The sequence below is a fragment of the Stenella coeruleoalba genome (assembly GCF_951394435.1).
Source record: "Stenella coeruleoalba genome assembly, chromosome: 6".
Lineage (NCBI taxonomy): Eukaryota > Metazoa > Chordata > Mammalia > Artiodactyla > Delphinidae > Stenella > Stenella coeruleoalba.
The window spans coordinates 1,221,444-1,244,526 of NC_137151.1; the positions used below are offsets into that span (position 1 = coordinate 1,221,444).

Here is a 23,083-nt window from a genome sequence, read left to right on the forward strand (position 1 = left end):
TGTTTTATTTGGAAGCCCCCAAATTATGTTTAAAAATAATTCTGCGTTTCTTAAGAAAGACAGGTTGCGGGAAAACATCTGGAACAAAATACATCCAACAGGCCATTGACATAGACCAAAAGAGAAAAAAATAAAATAAAACCACTCCAAATTATGCTGTTCTTAACAGTGCCAGGAAAGGCATGAACGCACGGAAGGGGTAGCAGTGGGAGGGAAACAAACTTCTAACCAGTTGTAAGAGAACGTGGCGGAAGCCAGCGTGTGGGTAGGTGTGGAAGCCAGCGTGTGGGTAGGTCTGGGAGCCTTCACTCTCACATTACTTAAAGAAAGAATTTTCATTTAAGTCATTTTGAGTCTTTCTCAAAAAAGTAACTTTTATGTGTGGTTCTAAATTGCAGACCTGAGTCAACTCTGAGGAACTTCACACAAGAACTTGGTATCCAAGTTCTCCTCCTCCCCAAAGCCCTGGCTCCACGGGCTTTGTCCTGCCCCCAGTAATACTGGTTATCCTCTAAGGATAAGTGTGCTTCTGGGAGACGTCCTCCTCAACAGCCGTGTCGCTGTGTGAGGCTCTGATATAATAAGGGATATATATTCGCTCTTTATCCCTGGTTCCTGGCACAAGAGCTTCTAAAACCCCTGGAATTTCCTGAGTGATTGAGGTGCCTTTGGTAAACTAATGAGTTGACTCTAAGCTGAGGGGCTCCTAGGTGGCTTCAGGATGGGGGCCTGAAAGATCAACCACGGATTAGAGGATTGGAAATTGCAGTCTCACCCGTGGTCCTCCAGGAAAGGGAGAAGGCCTGGGGATTCAGTTAATCATCCCTGGTCAATGACTTAACCAATCATACCTATATAATGAAACCTTCATAAAAACCCCTAAACCGGGCTTCCCTGGTGGCGCAGTGGTTAAGAATCCGCTTGCCAATGCAGGGGACACGGGTTCGAGCCCTGGTCCAGGAAGATCCCACAAGCCACGGAGTAACTAAGCCTGTGTGCTGCAACTACTGAGCCTGTGCTCTAGAGCCTGCGAGCCACAACTACTGAGCCCATGTGCCACAACTACTGAAGCCCACGCACTGCAACGAAGAGTAGCCCCCACTTGCTGCAAATAGAGAAAGCCAGCGCAGCAACAAAGACCCAATGCAGCCAAAAATATATAAAGAAATTGATTTAAAAAAAGAAAACCCTAAACCACAAGGTTCAGAGAACTTCCAGGTTGGTGACCACATTAGGGTGCTGGGAGGGTGGCGTGTCTGGAGAGGGCATGGAAGCCCCATGCCCCACCCCAGACCTTATCCTATGCACCGCTTCCATTTGGCTGTTCCTGAGCTGTAACCTTTATACTAAACTGGTAATAGTAAGCAAACTGCTTTCCTGAGTTCTGTGAACCATTCTAGCAAACTATCAAGCCCAAGGATGGAGTCATGGGACCCCCTCTTTATGGCCGGTTGATCATAAGTACAGGAGGCTGGTGACCTGGAATTGGCAGCTGAAGTTGGGACAGTTTTGTGTGACTGAGCGCTTAGCCTGTGCGGTCTGACACTCACTCTACGTAGTTAGTGTCAGAATTGATTTAAAAGGTAGGACACCAAGTTGGTGTCCAGAGTGGTGGAGAACAGGGTGTTGTTGCTGTCTGAGAGCTGGAATGTGAAAACCACCTTCAGCGCTTCCACGTGTCCAAGGTACTGATTGAAAAGCACTGACAGTGGCAAAAACTCTTTCCAAAGGGACAGTGAAGGACCCCCAAGGCCATAATAGTGATTCCTCATTGCTAATCGGTCCATCGGGGAATGACCTTGGGGACGAACCTTTCCCGAGAGCCTACTGCCCTGAAAGTCTGTGTCGACTACTTTAGAAGGGAAGACAGCGGGAAGGGAACCTCATTGTCGGGCATCTGTTAGGGGCCTCATGGAAATTATGTCTCATTCTTGATCGGTTCCACCAGGTTGTTATCACTGTGCACATCTCACAGATAACAAAGCTGAGTCCCAGAGAGTCTGGGCTCCAGAATCAAGCCCTTCCAGCCCCTCCACCCACTGGCTGTGACTTTGAGCAAGTTACTAAACAATCTATGTCTTGGGCTCTTCATCTGTAAAATGGGGAGAACGATGCATCCTCTCCTATAGGGTGCCTGAGGGGACAGAGCTAATACATTGTGTTTAGCAGACTAATAAGCGATCGATAAATATTAGGTACCATTATTGTCATGGTTATGACTAAAAAGGTGACACAGCTTGCTCAAATTCAAATTGCTATTAAGAGCTGAAGCTGGGGGACTTCTCTGGTGGCTCAGTGGTTAAGAATCCGCCTGCCAATGCAGGGGGCATGGGTTCGAGCCCTGGTCCGGGAAGATCCCCCCATGTGCCGCGGAGCAACTAAGCCCGTGCGCCACACCTACTGAGCCTGAATTCTAGAGCCCTTGAGCCACAACTACTGAGCCCGCGTGCCACAACTACTGAGCCCGCATGCCACAACTACTGAAGCCCACGCGCCTAGAGCCCGTGCTCCACAACAAGAGAAGCCACCACAATGAGAAACCTGCGCACCTCAACGAAGACCCAACGCAGCCAAAAGGAAAAACAACTGAGGCTGGGATTTGCATCACTGCCTCAGTCCAAAGCATGCATTCTCCTCATGATTCAGCACTGTCTTTCTAAGCTGAGGATGAAAGACAGACAGGCAGAGACACCCCATCCTCTTCCCCTAAGGAGGGTCACAGTAGCTAAGGGTATGGATTTGGTTGATGTTACCTTCTGGCCACAGGGTTTATTTTGTGGCTCTGGGTGGGAAAGGGAGGCTGGTTCCCTGGCACCTGCTGTAACACAGGCCCAGGGTGAGGCCTGGGAAAACCGGGCTCAATGGGCAGGGCTGGAAGCTGGGCGGTGCAGGCCCGGTGCCAGAGGGGGTACAAGGCCCAAGCACTGTGTCTGTGGGCCCCACGGGCCAGCAGCCCAGGACCGTCGGGGGACGTAGTCGGAAAGGCAGGCCGAGGGGGGACTTGCCGGAGTCAGCGTTTATGGTTGAGCTGGAAGATCTCGACTATATATATATCTATCTATATATAGATCTATATATAGATAGATATATATACATCTATATATAGATCTATATATAGATAGATATATATATACACACCATGTCTTCATTTTTGTTGTTGTTGGTTAAATTAATTTCAGTTTATTTCTTGTACATCTCAGTCAAATAATTACCCTCACTTAAATAGTAAGATGCCACTTTTGTTAAGAACAAATTTTTTAAATTTATGTTTTTAATTGAAGTATGGTTGATTTACAATGTTATCTTAGTTTCAGGTGTACAGCAAAGTGGTTCAGTTATACATATATATGTATTCTTTTTCAGATTCTTTTCCCTTATACGTTATTACAAAATATTGAGTATATTCCCCTGTGCTGTACAGTAGGTCCTTGTTGGTTATCCATTTTATGTATAGTAGTGTGTTTATATTAATCCCAAACTCCTAATTTATTCCTCCCAACCCCTCTCCCTTTTGGTAACCATAAGTTTGTTATGTCTGTGGGTCTATTTCTGTTTTGTTTTTATATAAGTTCATTTGTATCATTTTTTAAAATTCCACATATAAGTGATATCATACGGTATTTGTCTTTCTCTTCCTGACTTACTTCACTTAGTATGATAAACTCTAGGTCCATCCATGTTGCTGCAAATGGCATTACTTCATTCTTTCTTATGGCTGAGTAATACTCCATCGTGTATATATACCACATCTTTTTTATCCATTCATCTGTCACTTAGGTTGCTTCCATGTCTTGGTTATTGTAAATAGTGCTGCTATGAACATAGGGTTGCATGTGTCTTTTAGAATTAGTGTTTTCATTTTCTTCAGATAAATACACAGCAGTGGAATTTCTGGATCACATGGTAGTTCTATTTTTAGTTGTTTGAGGAACCTCCATACTGTTAAAAACTTGCCTTTTGAAATAATTTTCAATTTGAATTTTCTAAAGATACATCAAAGGAATCATTGTTGGAAAAAAATCACAACCTTGTTGGACTTCCTTACAATTATTTTTAAGTCCTGAACAGAACGGAAGGAGAAGGATGGAAAAATGGCTTTCTCCTCATTTTCCTCTCTTTTTAGGGGGTGAGGGAAGAGGAGGAAACCTCTTCCAGATGCCCTCAGCAAATTTCCCCCAGCATCTCACAGGTAGAACTGGGTCTCACACACACACACACACACACACAGCAGACCAGTTACTGGAGAAGGGAAACAGCATAACATTAAATGTCTTAGAACAATCACAACTTATACTATGGGGCTGGGCAAACTGTCACGCCATAAAATTGGGTTCCGTTAGCAAGAAGGAGGGGACAAAAGTTGTTGAGAGGCAGGCGATGGAGCCCTCACAACCCTACAGGCTGCTCCAGAGTCACTGGGGAGCTGGTGAAGCGCGACTATTCATTTACCAAAAGGTTACCTTGGGTTAACGTTTATTAACTGTGATTTTTTAAAAGAGAATATTCACTGACTCTCATGGAAACTCGAACCCCATGACACAGCAGTGTTGGCACAATGTTCTAAGCAAAGTTTCCCCTCAGTCCTGTCCCCTCCCTTTTTTCCTCTCACTTCCCTTAATCAACGCAGCTGCCTGTAAGCTGTCTTCACTCTGTCTCTGCTTCCCACTCCCTATTCAACTCAGTGTCGTCTGCCTTGCACTCCCACCTCTTCCCTGAAACTGTCTAGCAAAGGTCATGAATGAATATTAGACTCCCAGTCTCGGGCATCCTTTTCCACCCACAGCTTCCTCGGCTCCGGAGCACATTGTGCTGTCAACCTCTGTGGTGGTCTGGACAGGCTCTCCTCCCTTGAAGCCTGTGACCCTCCTCTCTCCCCACCCCGACTGGTCCAGCACAGGGGCCTATTCCCAAACGCTGGAGTTCACTCCGCAGGATTCTCTCCCTTCCTTCTTCTCGTCCCCCTCCAGACACTGTCCTTATGACCTACCAGCTCAAACCTCTAACTCCAGTGCAGGCTGGAGACGGGGGCTGGGACTCTGTATATTTCATTGACTTCTGGATGGTTCTACCTAGAATCTCGCAGGTATCTCCAGTTCAGCTTCTTCTAAATTGGATTCACCGTAATCACTTTCAAATCCGCCCCCCTTAATCTTGTGCTCCTGACCCTGGGGACTGACACTGTTCCCATCCAGCCCCCGGGCAAGCCAGAAACCTGGGTCTCGCCTGGGTCATGTGATAAATGATTGAGTCGTCCACTTCATATCTCAAGGACCTCTGTTCTCTTTTATATCCACAATTTCCACCCTGGCTCAAGCACTTATCGTAAGCCTCTGGGACATTACAAGGGTCTGACCCTCCTCACCCCCCAGTCTGTGTTCCCCTATCATCACAGTGGCCTGTATAGAACATCCAGGTGGTCACACCTCCTTCTATGGCTCTTCTCTGCTGTCAACACCAAGTTTATGACACACAGATGTGAAGGCGGTCCACCTCTCCATCCTAATTCCTGTTCTTTCCTCTTGGCTTAGGCTCTCTCCATGCTGGCTGCAGACAGCACATTGCTGTACATTTGACAATGTGAGTGGCTTACATTTATGTATAACACTTGTCAATTTTTATAGCTCCATGCGGGAGGTCAATATTAAATGGGATTGGGCTTGCTGAAACCTCCAACTTCGAATTTCCTTATCTGCAAAATGGGTATATATGTCTTGCTCAGAGGGGAGATGGGAGCCGTAATTTAATAGGCATGGCACAGGGTAAGTGTCCAATCAGTGCTAACAGGGCTAGGTGCTTCGTGTTTGCTAGTTCTCTTCATCTCCATAATAATCCTTTGAGATAAGTGCCTATATTATTATTCCCATTTTGCGGATGCAGAAGCAAGCACAGAGGGTTGGAGTAGTGTATTAGTTGTCTAGGGCTGCCATAACAAAGTACTGCAGACTCGGTGGCTTAATCAACAAAAATTGATTTCCCCACATCTCTGGAGGCTGGAAGTGCAAGATCAAAGTGTGGGCAGTTTGATTTCTTCTGAGGTCTCCCTCCTTGGTGTGCAGACGGCCACCTCCTGCAGTGTATTGACCTGGTCCTCTCTCTGTGCATGTCTGTGTCTAAATTTCTTCTTTTTAAAAGAGCAGCAGTCACACTGGATGAGGGGCCACCTACGGACCTCATTTTAACTTACTTCTTTAAAGACCCCCATCTCCAAACACAGTCCCGTTCTGAGGTATTGTGGATTAGGATTTCAACATACAAATTTTGGGGAGGACGTAATTCAGCCCAGAACAAGTACCTTACCTAATAGTACACAGATGATGTTGGGGAGGGGACACCAGACACCATACCCTACATAGTTAAAGCAAATGGATCAATTCGAATGGTCTCCAGTCATAAAGAGGTAGGGTTGCTTTAACTATATGCACCACTGGAGTTTCTAATAAACATGTTACAAATTATTTTGGGGGGACACAAAAATTTAAGAACTAATTTCTAGAATGTTAGTATAAAGTCAATAACATGTCCTCAACCATAACAAAAAAACCCCACTTCTTAATCATTTAAAAGCTCTTTTTCTCCACTGAATTGATCCAGTAACTAATTGGTTTGATGTCATTGATATCAAAATAATTCAGACCAAAGTTAAATCTCTCATCCTGTGAATGAAGGATTTTGAAAACTGCCTCAAAGCGACTTTGACATTTTTTGGTCTTTTCAAAACTGCCATTTTACATTGCCTTCATTTCGTAGGAGCTTTAAAACAGGGGGACCTGCGGCTGCCCATTTGCATAAACTTGGATTTTATCTGGAGCAACATGCTCCACGCTCACGGTTGGATTTTAGCCAAACTTTCAACAATCCGAGGGTGACTTTAAAGACATATCCCAGGAACTGGAGTGTGTGCCTTATGTCAACACACACAGATCTCCCATACTTGGTCTCAGCTCCATGAATACTCAGAGACTTTACCCCATGTAAAGAGCGGGAGAATGAACGTACAGGCTTTAGATCAACCCTTTCTCCACTGGTCGGCAAAGTCTTTGGGGGGCGGGTGCTGTGTTGTATTCATCTCTGCAAGCCCAGATCCTGGGGTGGCGCCCGGCACACAGAAGGCACTGAAGTAAGTCGAGTGTTCAGTCCCGCTGGTGGGGTTAGAGGTCCTAGGATCCCTCCTGCTTCAACCAGGATTGGTTCAGAATAGGGGTTGGGGTGGCAGAGTACCTTCAAGGGACAGATCACAGCATCCTCTCGTAAAGGAACTTGGGTGGTAGAGATGAACTCAGAGGGAGGTTGACGGTATTTGAGAAACGGTCAAGTTGTTGGAAAAACATATAGTCTCCCCGAATGACGAAGTTGGAGGACTGCACTAATTTAGATATGTAGATTCTGACAATATATGCTTGTAAAGAAAAGAGATACACCTTACAGTTATCACCCTTTCTAATGACACCTGCTCCCTCTTCTCTACAAGCTAAATGAAGATACAATTGCAGATCTCTCCTGTTTGGATTATATTTCTCCTACTCTTTTTCCCATAATGACCATACCTGTGATCCTGAAAAAAAATCCTTCCTTCCCTTCCTCATCCCCTAGGCATATAAAACATCCATGGATGGAAAGATTCTGATACGTATGATCATTACAAGTGTTGTATGCCCAAAACAGAAACAAGGCACGGGGGACTTCTCTGGTGGTCCTGTGGTTAAGACTTTGCCTTCCAATGCAGGGGCTGGTCAGGCAGTTAAGATCCCACATGCTTTGTGGCCAAAAAACCAAAACACAAAACAAAACCAATATTGTAACAAATTCAATAAAGACTTTAAAAATTGTCCACTTCAAAAAAAAAAAGATAAAGAAAGAAACAAGGCACAGCCTTGGAAAAATTCTCAATTTACCACTGTGATTAAATCGGGGTATCTTAAAGCACTAAAAAAAAAAAAGGCTTAGGACAAAGACCCAGTTGTAGAAGCAAGTGGTAACTTAATCTAGTGTATTGAGCCTGCCTGCTGGACAGAGGTACAGCTAGAAGTGACAGCTGTCAGTGACAGAAGTACAGCCGTCAGTCTGCCTGTGTTTATTTATTAACCACTGTTCAAGAGACAGACATCTGCGGGGAGTGGGCGTGAGCATCGCATCGCTGGACTGAATGAGCCATCACGGGGCAGAGAGGGCATCACCCTCTGTTTCCTAAAGAATCACCTCATGCCTGAGGACCTTCATCCCGGAAGGAGGGTATCCCTACAGCAAACATCAGTGTCTGGTCCCTGGAAAGGAACATTTGCTTTAAAAAGAGAGTGGAGTGACCTTTGCTTTATAACCAGTTTCAAAAAAACTTCTGGCACATGGACAGTGCCAAATGCCTGATCGTGTGGGTGCTCTGATCAGAGCAAAGTTTGGCTCCGGGGAGCTGAGGACTGGCCCTCGGCCCTGGTGGCCCCATGGGCTCTGCCGGTGGGTTTTGCATCCTGTCTTCCCCTCGCCCCCACCTCCGTCTAGGGCAGCGGTCCCCAGCCCTCCCGGCACCAGGGACCGGTTTCGTGGACGACAGTTTTTCCACGGTGAGGGGGGCACGGATGGTTCAGGCGGTGATGCGAGCCACGGGGAGGAATGGGGAGCGGCAGGTGAAGGTTCGCTCGCCCGCCCGCCGCTCACCTCCTGCTGTGCCGCCCAACTGCTAACAGGCTGCCCACCGGTACCAGTCCGAGGCCTGGGGGGTTGGGGACCCCTGATCTAGAGCATAACCAAGTGCCGTCCTGCAGGTGGTTTGTCACCAGCTCACAACAAGTACATACATTCAGATTAAGCTGTCAGAACCTTTTAGAGAAATTTAACCAAGAAATTAATTTCTGGTGAATCTAATGAACAGTTGGGGCTTGGATTTTATTATATGTCTTTGCCTTCTCATATAATTTTCTAGGAATTTCCTTTTATTTGTATCTTACAGAAATGTGTGTCCACAAAGACTGGTCCTTCACCCCAGGCAGTTTGAGAAGCACTGATCTCGGAGGCAGACAGTCCCGTTTTACACTGATGCCCCATTACATCTGGTGCCTGTCCAAGTGGGAGCTGTGGGTCTCAGCCCTGCTGCCCGGTAGGATCCCCTTGGGAACTGAAAAAAAATCTATACGCGTATCTATAAGAGAAGGCTGGGATCCACCCCGATCAACTAAGTAATCATGGAGGTAGGGTAAGGGTGGGCAAAGTCTTCTATATTTATTAAAAACGCCCTTGGTGTTTCTAATATGTGGCCGGGGATGAGAATCCTGAATGTGGGTGAGAGCCAATCTACGAGCACAGGTTGAATGAATGATTAAACATGTCAGCCAGACACCAGCAGGTGTTTATTACACACCTGAACCACACCTGAAAGTGCTGTCCCAGGTGCTGAGTAACAGGCTGCAAAGGCATGAGGTTTAATCAAGATGTTCTAATGTGATGAGCAAGCCCCTTCGGACAAAGCCAACACATAAAAAAAGAGCACAGACCACTAAACCCACAGGATTCATCTACAAATAAAGGAACACTTATACACTGTGCAGGAATGGAGCCCTTTTTTTCTCTTCCCCTTAAAGCAAACAGCTTATCCCATATTACTCCACCTAATGGGGGATTCCTGAGGCTGGCGCCGCCCATTTGGTCCAAGAAGCCACTAGATGTCACTCAAGGTCCCCCAGGCTTCACTGCCCAGCCTTCAATTCTGCATCTGATCAAGTTCCTCTCCAGACCTGTCCCCACAGCCCTCAGCTCCCAGAGGAGTCCTGCAAAGGTAAGGACAAAACGTGCTCGTCCTCTGGCCTCCTACTGCTTTCCCTGGCACCCCAGGCCCACCTCATTCATCCATTTACTCGGGAAGAATAACCGAGGGCTGATTATATATCAGACGTTAGGTCAGGCTGTGATGAGATAATGGTGAGTGACACAGCCACGGTGCCGCCCTCATGAGGATTAATCTATGAAAGCGCTTCTCATACAGATTTGTATTGTTGGTGTGCTTATTCATTCTCCCTCAACTAGAGGCTCTCAAACTTTTTTGGCCACCACCTCCAAAGTAAGAAAGACATTTCACGTTTCGTGTCGAAGTTCACATACATACAAGTGCACAAACACATACCTGAAGTTTCACAGTCCCATGTTTACTTTCGCTTTGTGCGGTGCATTCTGATGTTTTCTGGTCTGTGCTAGTTCATTTCTCTTTTAAAATACTAGTTGTGATCCACCAAACTGATTTCACAGCCCTCTGATGAGTCACAACCTAAGAATGAAAAATTCTTGCCTTCAGGGCAAGGGCCACCTGTTACCTGCATTCCCAGTGCCTCGCAAATAGTATGTGAGCAATGCATGTGTTTTTAAATAAATGAAAATTATGACAATTAAATTTGCATTAATATTTAAAATAAAAAGACTGAGATACAGGTTAACCAGCTTATAATATGGGTGACCAGTGTCCTATGAATGCACTTATATGGATCATATTCACCTACATTTACAAATAAGTTTTTTCAGATAATATATAGATCCCACACTAGGCACACCATATGTGCTATTGATGTAATTTAATATTTTAGTCACAATCTGGGACTCATATATTTTATTATTTTTTTCTTTTTTAAAAATCGATTTTATTGAAGTATAGTTGATTTACAATGTGTTAATTTCTGCTGTACAGCAGTGGTTCAGCTACATATATATATATATTCTTTTACATTTTCTTTTCCGTATGGTTTATTACAGGATATTGAGTATAGTTCCCTGTGCTCTACAGTAGGACCTTGTTGTTTAGCCATCCTGTATATAATAATTTGCATCTGCTAATCCCGAACTCCTAATCCATCCCTCCACCACACCCCCTCCCCCTTCCCAAGCACAAGTTTGTTCTCTACATCTGTGAGTCTGTTTCTGTTTCATAGATAAGTTCATTTGTGTCATATTTTAGATTCCACATACAAGTGATATCATATGACATTTGTCTTTCTCTTTCTGACTTACTTCACTTAGCATGATCATCTCTAGGTCCATCCATGTTGCTGCAAATGGCATTATTTCATTCTTTTTTATGGCTGAGTAGTATTCCATTGTACATATATACCATATCTTCTTTGTCCATTCATCTGTCGATGGACACTTAGGTTGCTTCCACGTCTTGGGTATTATAAATAGTGCTGCTATGAACATAGGGGCGCATGTATATTTTTGAATTATAGTTTTGTCTGGATATATGCCCAGGAGTGGGATTGCTGGGTCATATGGTAGTTCTATTTTTAATTTTTTAAGGAACCTCCATACTGTTCTCCAGAGTGGCTGCACCAATTTACATTCCCACCAACAGCGTAGGAGGGTCCCCTTTTCTTCACACCCTCTCTAGCATATATTATTTGTAGACTTTTTCATGATGGCTGTTCTGACTGGTGTGAGGGGATACCTCATTATAGTTTTGACTTGCATTTCTCTAATAATTAACGACGTTGAGCATCTTTTCATGTGCCCCTTGGCCATCTCTATGTCTTCTTTGGAGACATATCTATTTAGGTCTTCTGTGGGGTTCATATATTTTAAATTCATATGACTAAAAATATGTTCATCTTGGAAAAAGAAGTCATGAGAAGAAATTCACTCTTTCAGTTATTACAACTTATTTGAGACTCTAATAGCTAAAAAGTTTGGTGTTAGAGACTGTGACTCACCGAGTAATGGTTTCCAAAGATGCTGACACCCTCATGCACAGGGTGATTGTGTGAATACGTAGCTGACATGGCAAAAGAGACTTTGCTGATGTGATTGTAAATTAAGATTACAATCTCAAGATTGTAAATCTTGAGATGGAGAGATTATCCTGTGTTATGTGAGTGGACCCAGTGTAATCACAGGGCCCCTATAAGAGGGACGCAAGAGGGCTTTGGAAGACAGAGAATGTAACAAGACAGAGAGACGTGAACCTGCTAGGCTGCTGTGTCTGAAGACAGAGGAAGGGGGCCTCTAGCAGCCGGAGAGACGAGGAAAGAGACTCTCCCTGGGCCCTGTGGAGGAGCACAGCCTGTCAACCCAGTTTGGATATTTCTTATGTCCAGAACCGTAATATAATACGTTTGTGTTGTTTTAAGCCACTAAAGTTGTGGTGATTTGTTACAGCAGCAAGAGGAAACTAATACAGACTAGATAGCTCTGTGGAGTAAACTAAAAAATTTCCAATTCAAAATTTAGAATTTAGTATTTGAAGAAAAAAATTTACCAAACAGTTGTTTGTGTGTGTGTGTGTGTGTGTGTGTGTGTGTGTGTGTGTGTGTAATGGATTATTCAATAAGGTGATACTGAGACAACTGGAAAACCATTAAAAAGAATTACGCAGGATCCCTATTTCCTTACATCAGCATTATTTCCAGATGGGTCATAGATTTAAGTATTAAAAAAAAAATACTAAAAGTACTAGAAGAAAATATGGGTTTTCTTCTTTTGTCATTGTTGTTTATTTTGGTTTGAGGAAAATGCAAAACCTAGAAATGATACAGAAGAGATGAATAATAATAACTCACACATAGTTGGTGGATGCAATTGGTAATGAAGTTGGCAACATTTATCAAAATTAAACATGCCCATACACTTCAAGCCAGCGACTGTATTTCAAGAAATTTGTCTTAAAGAAATGCTTTTCTTATGTGCAAAGCTTTGTCGTGAAAATGTTCTTTACAGAGTTGTATATCATAGCAAAGAACCAGAAATGGCCTAAACACCCATTTATTAGAGAAGATTAAATACAGTGTGATACAGCCCTTAGAGAGAATGACATATATCCGTATATGTCATTAATGACATTTGTAAGTAAAATATAGTATGTATGGGAAAAAGACATTGTAGTTGGGGAAAAAAGATACTAAGCTTACAGATGCAGAGAAGATTCTGGAAGTATACATAAGAAGCTGTTAATAGTGCTTACCTTTGGAGAGTGGGACTGGGAGTAGGAGGAAGTCTTTGCTTTTAAAAATTTACATTTTAATGCATAGTTCTTGATACCAGGGATTGCTAATTGGGGTCTTCTCCTGCTATAGACAGGAAGGAAGGGAGGAAAGAAGAAAGAAAGAGAGAGGGAGGGAGGGAGTGGGGGGAGGAAGGAAGGAAGGAAAAGGGAAAGACTGAGAAAGAAAGAAAGCAGGAAAGAAAAGAAAGAAAGAAAGAAAAGAAGAAAGGAAGAAAGAAAAAAATTGCTGGCAAGAGAAGAGGGAGAGGGTCATATCGACAGAGTGACTAATCTGGGCCACCTTTCTCAGAGATACATGTAATTTTTAAAAATAAATACCTATTTTCAAAAGTACATTTAAGGGAGCCCTGTGATTAAAGGAAGCCCAAGCCATAGGATTCTGAACTTCTTGGGAAAATGCATGACACTTCTTCAAAGGTTTAAGTCTAAATTTGTTTGTCTTGTTTTGCTTTGCTTCAAGTTATGCCTGAAGACTCCAGACAGGAGAAAAGATGAAATTCCCCTTCATTGTCCAGCTAAGGCAGACAGATATCCAGTTAAGGCCACATGTCAGAAAGCAGGTGTCTGAAAGCCAGTGTACCTTGTATGTCCCACCTCACCTCACCAGCTTAGGCAACAAAGTTGAGTCACTTTAAGTCTTTCTTCCTTTTTTTTTTTTTATTTGGTTGCACCGGGTCTTAGTTGCAGCAGGCAGGCTCCTTAGTTGTGGCATGCAAACTCTTAGTTGCGGCATGCATATGGGATCTAGTTCCCTGGCCCGGGATTGAACCCGGGCCCCCTGCGGTGGGAGCGTTGGAGTCCCAACCACTGCACCACCAGGAAAGTCCCTTAAGTCGTGTGTTTTTAATGTTAAATTCATATCACTCTTGAGTTCTACCCAGCAAGCTGAGTCCAGCTTTCCTGTGGGGTTCTCCTCCTTGCAGATCCCCAGTGACCCAAGGGCTTATCATTCTTCCAAAGGGGTCCTCCCAAGTTGCTGATGTGGAGGCGGGGGTGGGGGGAGCACAGTGGCTGGTCAGTTGGCCACAAGACCTGGTTGAAGCTCCCTCCCTGCTGCCTTGTGGCTGCCAGAGGTCACCGCCACAGCCCAGACAGCCTGGCTTGGCTGCACAAGCTAGAACGAACGCCTTTTCCCTTCTGGCTATAGCTACCCAGGGTTGGGCGTCAATCACACAGTGCAAGGCCAGTCCTCTCTGCCAACACCCTCCAAGTGTGGACACAACCCTTGCTCTTAACTCTCCCAAAGCACAGCCAAGGGCAGGCACAGACAAAGGGAAAAAAATCAGGGCTTCCCTGGTGGCGCAGTGGTTGAGAGTCCACCTGCCGATGCAGGGGAAACGGGTTCGTGCCCTGGTCCGGGAAGATCCCACATGCCACGGAGCGGCTGGGCCCGTGAGCCATGGCCGCTGAGCCTGCGCGTCCGGAGCCTGGGCTCTGCAACGGGAGAGGCCACAACAGTGAGAGGCCCGCGTACCGCAAAAAAAAAACAATCAGTTAAGAGCAGTGTCTGTCAATATCTAGTAATGTTTGAGGCCACTCTGAGCTGAAAAAAAAAATCTTGCCAACTCTCAATTTAAATTCTTTAGATTATGTTTCTTCATTTTGTGTAAATACAAGATTAGGTATAAAGTCCTTATTCTCATAGCCTTTCTACACCTATAAAATGACAACAATTTTGCACATTAACAAAATTAAAATTTCAATTAATGTTAGGTATGTAATGTAGATGAAATTTTGCTGAAATTAAATTGTTCTTTGTGATGAGACTATGAAACTCACTGCTATGGTATGGTGTTTTTTAAAATTTTTATTTTTATATTGAAGTATAGTTGATTTACACTGTTGTGTTAGTTTCAGGCATACAGCAAAATGATTTAGTTATACATATTCATATATCTATTCTTTTTCAGATTCTTTTCCCGTAGAGGTTATTACAGAGGATTGAATATAGTGCCTTACGCTATAGTGCCTACTTGGGCCTTACAGTGGGTCCTTGTTGTTTATCTATTTTATATATGGTAGTGTGTATATGTTAATCCCACCTCCTAATTTATCCCTCCACCCCACTGGTACGGGATTTTTTAGGCGAGCTTATAATTGACTTAATTATCCCAATATTCTGTATTTGAATTTCTGTGAAACTTTTGCACAGTGTGCCATGAGGACGCTTGACCTTCGTCTAGCTGGAAGGCTATCTCTACAAGGAGTATTCTATTTTTTTTCTCATTAGCCCAAGAAGGTTAAAATTATAGTTCTTGGTGCCAAGTACTAAATCAAGTGGCAGTGTTTGGTGACAAGGTGGTCATCAAAATGATCCAGAATAGGCATCTATTAATTTTTTAAAGGTTATAATTTAAATAAAAGCAAAAATGCACGCATTTTCAGAGAGAATTTGCAGAACGTACGATTCCGTTTATAGGAAATGTCCGAAGCAGGCAAATCCCTAGAGACAGAAAGTAGATTAGTGGTTATCAGTGGCTGGGGGAGGAGGGACTGGGGAGGGACTGCTAACGCGTATGGGGTTTCATTTTGGGGTGATGAAAGTGTTCTGCAATCAGGTAGTAGTGATGGCTGCACAACTTTGCAAATATACTAAAAAGCACTACAGTATGTCAGCTATATCTCACTTTTTAAAAAGTGACTTCACAGTTTTCCTAAAGAATAGTAGACAGATAGGAGGCTTCCATCCATTTACCTTAAATGATTCATCCTGTGCCGTTTCCCAAAGCAAAGGGTATCCCCCTCCTGTCCCTCCAAGGTTGAGACTCCAGCTATATTTATATTATAAGTGAGATTTCTATTTGTATGAAAGGTCACTGTGGTTTACGGATGAGGGTAGGAAGAAGGGGCTGAGGGAGAAGGTCTGGAGATAGGAAGGTTAGTTGGGGGACTAGTTACGAGGCTCTACAGGGCATCAACAAAGACAGATTCAGACCAGATGTGAATCGCTCAGAGACACAGCAGTTTACCAGGTTTGAAGCTGAGTAAGAGCCTGCTCTGTCTCAAGTACCTTCTCGAAATCCCACCAATTAAAGTTTTAAGCATTTCATTCTTTCAACAAACTTTTTGGACACCAGGCAATGTCACTGTCATCAGGCATAAGAGGGACACAAAGGCGGCCAAGACAGGGTCCTCACCTCCAGCAGCTCCCCATGGACAGCGGCAATAAGACCCACACGGGGATGAGGATCCTATATTTATTTTATTTTATTCATTGTTTCTGGCTGTGTTGGGTCTTCGTTGCTGCACGTGGGCTTTCTCTAGTTGCGGCGAGCGGGGGCCACTATTCTTTGTGGTGCGCGGGCTTCTCATTGCGGTGGCTTCTCTTGTTGCGGAGCTCGGGCTCTAGGCTCACAGGCTTCAGTAGTTGTGGCTCGCAGGCTCTAGAGCGCAGGCTCAGTAGTTGCGGCACACGGGCTTCGTTGCTCCGCGGCATGTGGGATCTTCCCGGACTAGGGCTCGAACCCGTGTCCCCTGCATTGACAGGCGGATTCTTAACTACTGCGCCACCAGGGAAGCCCGGGATCCTATAATAAAATGTAATAAAATGTGATAAGAAAAAGGGAGGTATAAACCTAGAAGTATCATGTCAGAGGAGGAAGAAATTCTTACTTCCGGTGGCAGTCCTCTGTGATCTGCGGTTGGCGGATGACTTGACTGTTGACAGGTGGAGATGAAGGGAAGAGCATTTCGGTAGAGGGAACAGCATGAACAAAGGCACAGAAAACGGAGAAGTAGAGGCAGGAAAGCCTGTCTGGGAAGGACGGATGAGCACGGGCTGGAACTAAGCTCTGGGAAGGAAAGTCATTCGAAGAGGTAAAGCAGAGCAATACGGACTGACAGGCTGTCTTCTTCAAATGGAAAAACTGAGCCGGGGTGCGAGGGAGAAGAGGCTCAATAGAAAATGCCGTCTTTCACACATTTGTACAAATTTGCAAGGTTTCATCTTGCAAAAACCACCCCTGATGAGTGAACAGGCCTTTTGTCGGCTTGGAGGGAAAGTGATTTTTGAAAGGACGTTTTAAGAAGGCCGGCCCTGGTGGGGTGCTGAAGCTAAGAGCGAGGAAGAGCACGAAGGTGGCACACGACAGGAAAGGGCTCAGACAAGAATGAATTTGGAAAGGAAATGTGACCGCCCCCAAATTCCCCCTGGCATCATTTCAGCTACCACCCAGCCCGCAGGCATCTGTCTCACCGCCAATACATTCGTACCATCAGTAAGATTTTAGAATGCACCTGGCTAAAAACCCCGGCTGGTAACACCCAGTTCATACGCGTGTTTAGAACGAAAGAATTCCACCTTTAAAAGCACACCGTTCCTGGCACACAGAGGCAACCAAACGTTTGTTTTAGAGATGAACGCTGTTTGTTCTTTGTTTCAGGGTCTATATTTAGGAGAGGAAATGATTCAAAACTGCATCCTAAACCTGTATCCTCTTTCAGCATTGAAGTGCGGACCACCTGGGGCCAAGAGGTCTGGTTTTCCTCTTCAAACTTCGGTTTTTGCCCCTCAGGTCAGTCGGTCCTGCGTGGGGGGCCGGCGGAGGGGTTTCGCAGTTTCAGTGACCAACAGCCGCGGGGCCACGGGGTGGAGCCACGGCGCTCCGCCCCCTCCTCCAGCCCCTCCCACCTACCCAGGTCCCGCCTCCCTCGCACCTGCGCGTCCCCCGCGCTCCGGCTTGTGCAGCCGCTTCCAGCCCGCGCCGGCGGGAGGGGGCTCGGCCTCGCCTCTCGCGAGATCGCCTCCCGTGGCCGCCGCCGCTGCTCCCGGCCGCTGACTGGCGGCGTCTGCGCAGCCGCCATGTTCGGTTGCTATGCTGCGGCCTGGGAGACGGGGTGTGCTTGAGGGAGGAGGAGACGGCGGGGGGGGGGGGGGGCAGGGGGAGGAGGAGGAGGGAGGGGCCGAGCGCCCGTTGCACGCTCGCACACAAACGCTGCCCGGGATTGCTGTCCGCCCGCTCGCGCCGCGGTGTTCCGCTCCTCCTCCTCGCGGCCCCACATTGTTCTCTCAGGACGCCGGGGTCCCCGGGCCGCCTTCTCCGCGGCCCCACTGCGGGGCTGGATTAGCTCGTCCCCGCAGGGAGGTGCGGGAGCGCGCGGCAGCCCCGCAGTATGAGGTGGTGCCGGCGGCTCGGGGCCGTGGCGCGGCCGCTGCGGCGCCGGCTGCTGGGCGGGCGCTGAGGGAGCCCCGGGGGCGGCGCGGCCGGGCCTCCAGGCTTTTCTTCTGCAGCCGGGAGGACGCGGCTGGGGCACGAAGGTAAGAGGCTCTGGGTCCCCGCCGGCGGCCGGCCCTGCGTGGCGCGCGAGGCTGGTACCTGCGGCCGGATCTCAGGGGAAGATGATGCTTTTTGCCCCCTCCCTTTCTTCGAGGGGCCTCTGCTCTCCGACCTCCTGCGGGTTTTGGTTGCAGTCTCTGTTGTGGGGCAGCCGGGGGAGAGGGGATGGAATGTTCCAGGGCCCCTAAACTCGAGGTGAGGTTTTAGAGTCTTCTGAGTTTTCCATTGCTGGTAGGATTCTTTTTTTTTTTTTTTTTTAATTGGCTCGTTTGAGCGCTTCCTGCACGGACATACCGTCCCTACCCTTGAAGTTTTAAAAAACCTTTTATGATTCTGCCGGTGCATACTTGTATTTAGGCATCTGCAGTTGAGCCAGAAGGAAAAGTTGAGGACGTGCGGATGCGTGTCTCATGGTTGCCTTAAGATGAAGCGGTTTACAGTGGCACGCGTGCGTGTACGACGGTTCTGGGGAACTTAGAAAGGGAGACTTTATGCCTGCGAGGCGTTAGACAGCGAACCACGGTGGACCAGTGCGATGTGTAGGATTTTCAAGCGCCTTTTCTAGGACAACCGGTACGTCTGCAATATACCAACTGCTTTTAGAGTCAGAGGTTGGAGTAATATTGGGTTGATGTGACCGGATCTCGGGCCCAGTTGAAACAGGACAGTTTAAGCCGTGTTTATGGAGAAGAAAAAAACCAAAAAGCCAAAGTATCCGACTTGTATAGGATGGTTTGCGTAAAAAGAAGACTGGAACAGGAAAGCCAGGGCATTTTTTATCCGGATTTATATACTTCTCATTTTTTTAAGGGGGGGGAGGAGATGACCTTAAAATAAATGATTACTCAAATCCCAAAAGGTGCTTAATGGAATAGAGCTAAATATTCGAGTTAAATCTTGAATTTGAGAAATTCAATCTACAGATTTTTTTTAAAAGGCTTTTTGTAAGCAAAAGTTTGTTTTCTGTACAGAGCTTTATTACTAACTCATAACAAAAGAGTGCGATCACTTTGTGGATCCCACCATTTTTTGTCAGAATAAATTTATGCTCCAGTTACCGCAAAAGCCATTTTTATGTCTCTCTTTTTATGGCACACATATCTCTGTCACCGTTTTTCACTGAAACATGTGCATGGTCCCACAATATCATGATCTTGAGTGGTTTATAAGAAGAGAAACATGGTCTTTTTTTTGTATATGGGAATATTTGTGATTTAGCTAATCTGTTTCGGACATTTGGCAAGAGATTTGAAAACACAAGGAGCCATCACTCTTTTGTAGTTTTATTAATATTCATTGAGTAGGTTAAAGTTTAAGTTAGAAAAATCACAGGTTCCTCCAAAGTAGCAATGGATGAGGTTGTGGCTTTCTTATTGCCTCTAACCTGCTTAGATTCTAGGCTGTGGGTATTGAATTGTTTAAACCTTGTGGGTTTTTTTCTTATCTTCTAATTGAATATCTTTAAAAATGTCCCTAATAACTTTGTTACTTTAAATCTGTGACACCCAATTTCTAATTTAGGCTAGTCATAAAACCAGCATTGATTGAACACACTTGCTAAAAATACTTTCTGGGTCAGATGTACTTAGGATGCAGCCTCAGGAAAATTCAGTTGAACTGTTCTACTGTGACCAATGTACATTTCATTATTATAGAAGTACTTTAAAAAAATTATAGACTCTCACAATTAGATTTCATCAGTTCAGGCATAGAAGCCTAACTTTAATGTATAAAGTACTTCATGTGGGATAGTAATAAAAACTTTTTAAATGCTTTTTTTTTTTAACTTATGTGACCCTCGTAGACTTCTTAAGCTCTGATTTGTATACTTGAAATATTTTAGTTTTGTCTGCTAAACATAATCAATTTGTATTTTAGTGTGACAATACAGTGTGCAGTGTTATCTATTTAGTATTTGTTTATGACTTATTCTGAGCTCTTTAAGGGGGGCCGTCTGTGGTCATGTTTTTGAGCAAATTATCTTTAAGGAACAAAGTAAGAATGCCAGATAATTTCAAGGAGACGCTTTTATTAATTGTTATTGAGAGGACTCCCTCCTACCCTCCCCCCTTCCCCACCCCCCAAATTTATATGGTCAGTTTTAAACAACAAGGAAGCTTTAAGAATATGGAGAAATCTTGTTTGGTGGATGTTTAAAGACAAATGTTTTAAAGCTGTCCTTTAATTGTTAGTTATTAGGAATGTAAAATTAGTGACCTCACTACAAATGGCAAGTCTGTGTGACTTAATGTGGCTAAGCATGAATTGTTGCTCCTAAATAAAATTTAGTATGGGCAGAAACTCACTGGTTCCAAACTGAGTTGAATTTTGTTGTTTTTCTGGGTAATAACATGCATGTTATGAAGTAGTTTATGCTGTAGTCTAGATTTGTCAAATTAGTTTACTGCGTTAAGCTGTGAAGCCTTGAAGATTGGTTTAGCATTCTGGAAATCCTTTTTATTGTTTGCCAGAAAAATACTGTAGGAGGAAGGTGTTATTTCTTCATTTAATATTCAGTTCGTAGCCCAGATGGTGAGAAGGAATATAGTGAAGTATTGTAGGATCTTCTCTAGTGGTGTGGAAGTATGGTACCTAGGAGCAGTGCAATTTATTTCTTTAACTTTGCATGATCAGTCAGTACAATCATATTTAAAATAGGATGGGAAATGAGAGGGGAAAATTATTACATTCTCCTCCATTTCATTAGAGGCAGTTTCCCCCCCACCCCGTTCATTCTTCATGTCATTATTCCTGAGCAGAAACGCTGGAAGAGAGGTGCAAGTATTTGGTGGGAACAGAATGAAAATTAGGTACTGTGGATTACCTTGCCGGGAAGATATTAATTTGGGTGAGTTATTGTGCTTGTATGTTTTAACAAGGAGGTTTTATAGAGGAGTAGGAAGAGAAAAGGATCCAGAGGGATGTGTTTATTGTCTGTTATGTGCCAGACAATGTAAAGGGGCTTTTCATGTTATCCCACATAATCATCAAGTACACTATGTGAGGTAAGTATTATTAATCCCCTACTCCCCCTCCCCTCCCCCAAATGGGGGCCAAGGGAAATTAAATAACTTGTCTAGGATCCCACTGCTAGTAAGTAGAATTCAAGCTAGGTCTGTCTGACTCTGAAGCTTATTCATTAGATCATGCTGTCCAGTTAAACTTTCTGCAGTGGTGGCAGTACTCTTATTTGGCATTGTCAGATGTGGTAGCCATTAACCACGTGTGGCATGGAGCACTGGAAATGTGACTGTCGTGCCTGACGACCTGAATTTTACTTTATTTTATTTTTTAAAATTTTATTTTAGTTTATTTTTTTAGGCTGCATTGGGTCTTCATTGCTGCACGTGGGCTTTCTCTAGTTGCATCGAGCGGGGGCTACTCTTCGTTGCGGTGCTCGGGCTTCTCATTGCGGTGGCTTCTCTTGTTGCAGAGCACGGACTCTAGGCGTGCGGGCTTCAGTTGTTGCAGCACACGGGTTCAGTAGTTGCGGCACAGGGGCCCTAGAGCGCGTGGGCTCAGTAGTTGCAGCGCGTGGGCTCTAGGGCGCATGGGCTTCAGTAGCTGTGGCGTGCGGGCTCAGGAGTGTGGCTTGCGGGCTCTAGAGCGCAGGCTCAGTAGTTGTGGCTTGCAGGCTCTAGAGCTCAGGCTCAGTAGTTGTGGCGCACGGCTTAGTTGCTCTGCGGTATGTGGGATCTTCCCGGACCAGGGCTCGAACCCGTGTTCCCTGCATTGGCAGGCAGATTCTTAACCACTGCGCCACCAAGGAAGTCCCCGGACTTGAATTTTAAATTGTATTTAATTTTAATCAGTTTAAATTGAAATAACCAGATGTTACTAGTAGCTATAATATTGGACAGCACAACTTTAGATCTTTAGATCTTGCTGCCTAGAAAATCTTAAGTTTTTTTTTTTTCTTTCTTTCCAAGCTGCGCCATGCAGCTTGTGAGATATCAGTTCCCCTGCCAGGGATTGAACCCATGCCCCCTGCAGTGGAAGGGCAGAGTCCTAACCACTGGACCACCAGGGAATTCCCGATAATCTGAGTTTTGATATTGAATCTGCCGCTGGCTCGTATATGACATTAGGCAAGTTACTTAGTTCATGAGCCTCAACTTGATCCCTTGTGAAAATGAAGAAGAGGTTATCACTAAAAGATTATCTCCAGCATCCCTTCTTACTCTAAAGTTCTATGATTCTTATTAAAATGTACAATAGCGTTTAATATTTGCAAGCATTATATCTGAAGGTCCCCTTCTCCTTACACTCCTTATATAAAGACTTTTGTTTGTTTAGTCAGTTTCTCTTTTTGAAAAGTGTATGTATTGATATAAAGCACACATAAAGGATAATGGATTATTTTCCCCCCAATTGTTTGGCGAAAACATTGTGTAACCAAAGGCAGTACTTTACCTTGGAACAAAGTTTGAATCTTTAAAGATCTTATTTTCAGCATGCCACTTACCATTTGAGAATATATTACAGTTCCCTGTTGCTTATCAATTGATTCCAAACTTGTTTGCTTGTCCTTAAAAGTTTTTTACCAACTTCATCTCACTAACCCTGCTTCTCATTTTTACTTAAGAAGAAAGCATTCTTTTTCTTCCCCTTCTGCCCTTGTTTCTTCAGTTTAAACATTCCTGTCTCCAATCCATATGCCTCTTCTTTAAGTCTTCCAGAGAATTCACCTTTTTTCTGGAAGAATGCTGCTTAATCCAGTCATAATGATCAGCTTTTGAATACTGGTAATAAGTACCCTGGTGCTAATATATGATTGCTTAGATGTAGTTAGTTGAGTTTGTACTTTTTAAGTTTTTATATGTTACCTACTGTGTGTCCT

General features: G+C 44.6%; 1 protein-coding gene across 2 annotated transcripts in view; it reads left to right on the forward strand.

Annotated features, from left to right (window-relative positions):
• The first annotated feature begins 17,890 nt into the window (after positions 1-17,890).
• PTPN4 (protein tyrosine phosphatase non-receptor type 4) overlaps positions 17,891-23,083 on the forward strand; it is a 178,229-nt gene continuing 173,036 nt past the window's right edge. Inside the window, exon 1 of one of the 2 annotated variants that reach the window (XM_079923967.1) lies at positions 17,891-18,224. The gene's annotated coding sequence lies outside the window, so the exon portion shown is untranslated. The remainder of the gene's footprint in view (positions 18,225-23,083) is intronic. The other variant, XM_079923966.1, reaches the window with a different exon arrangement.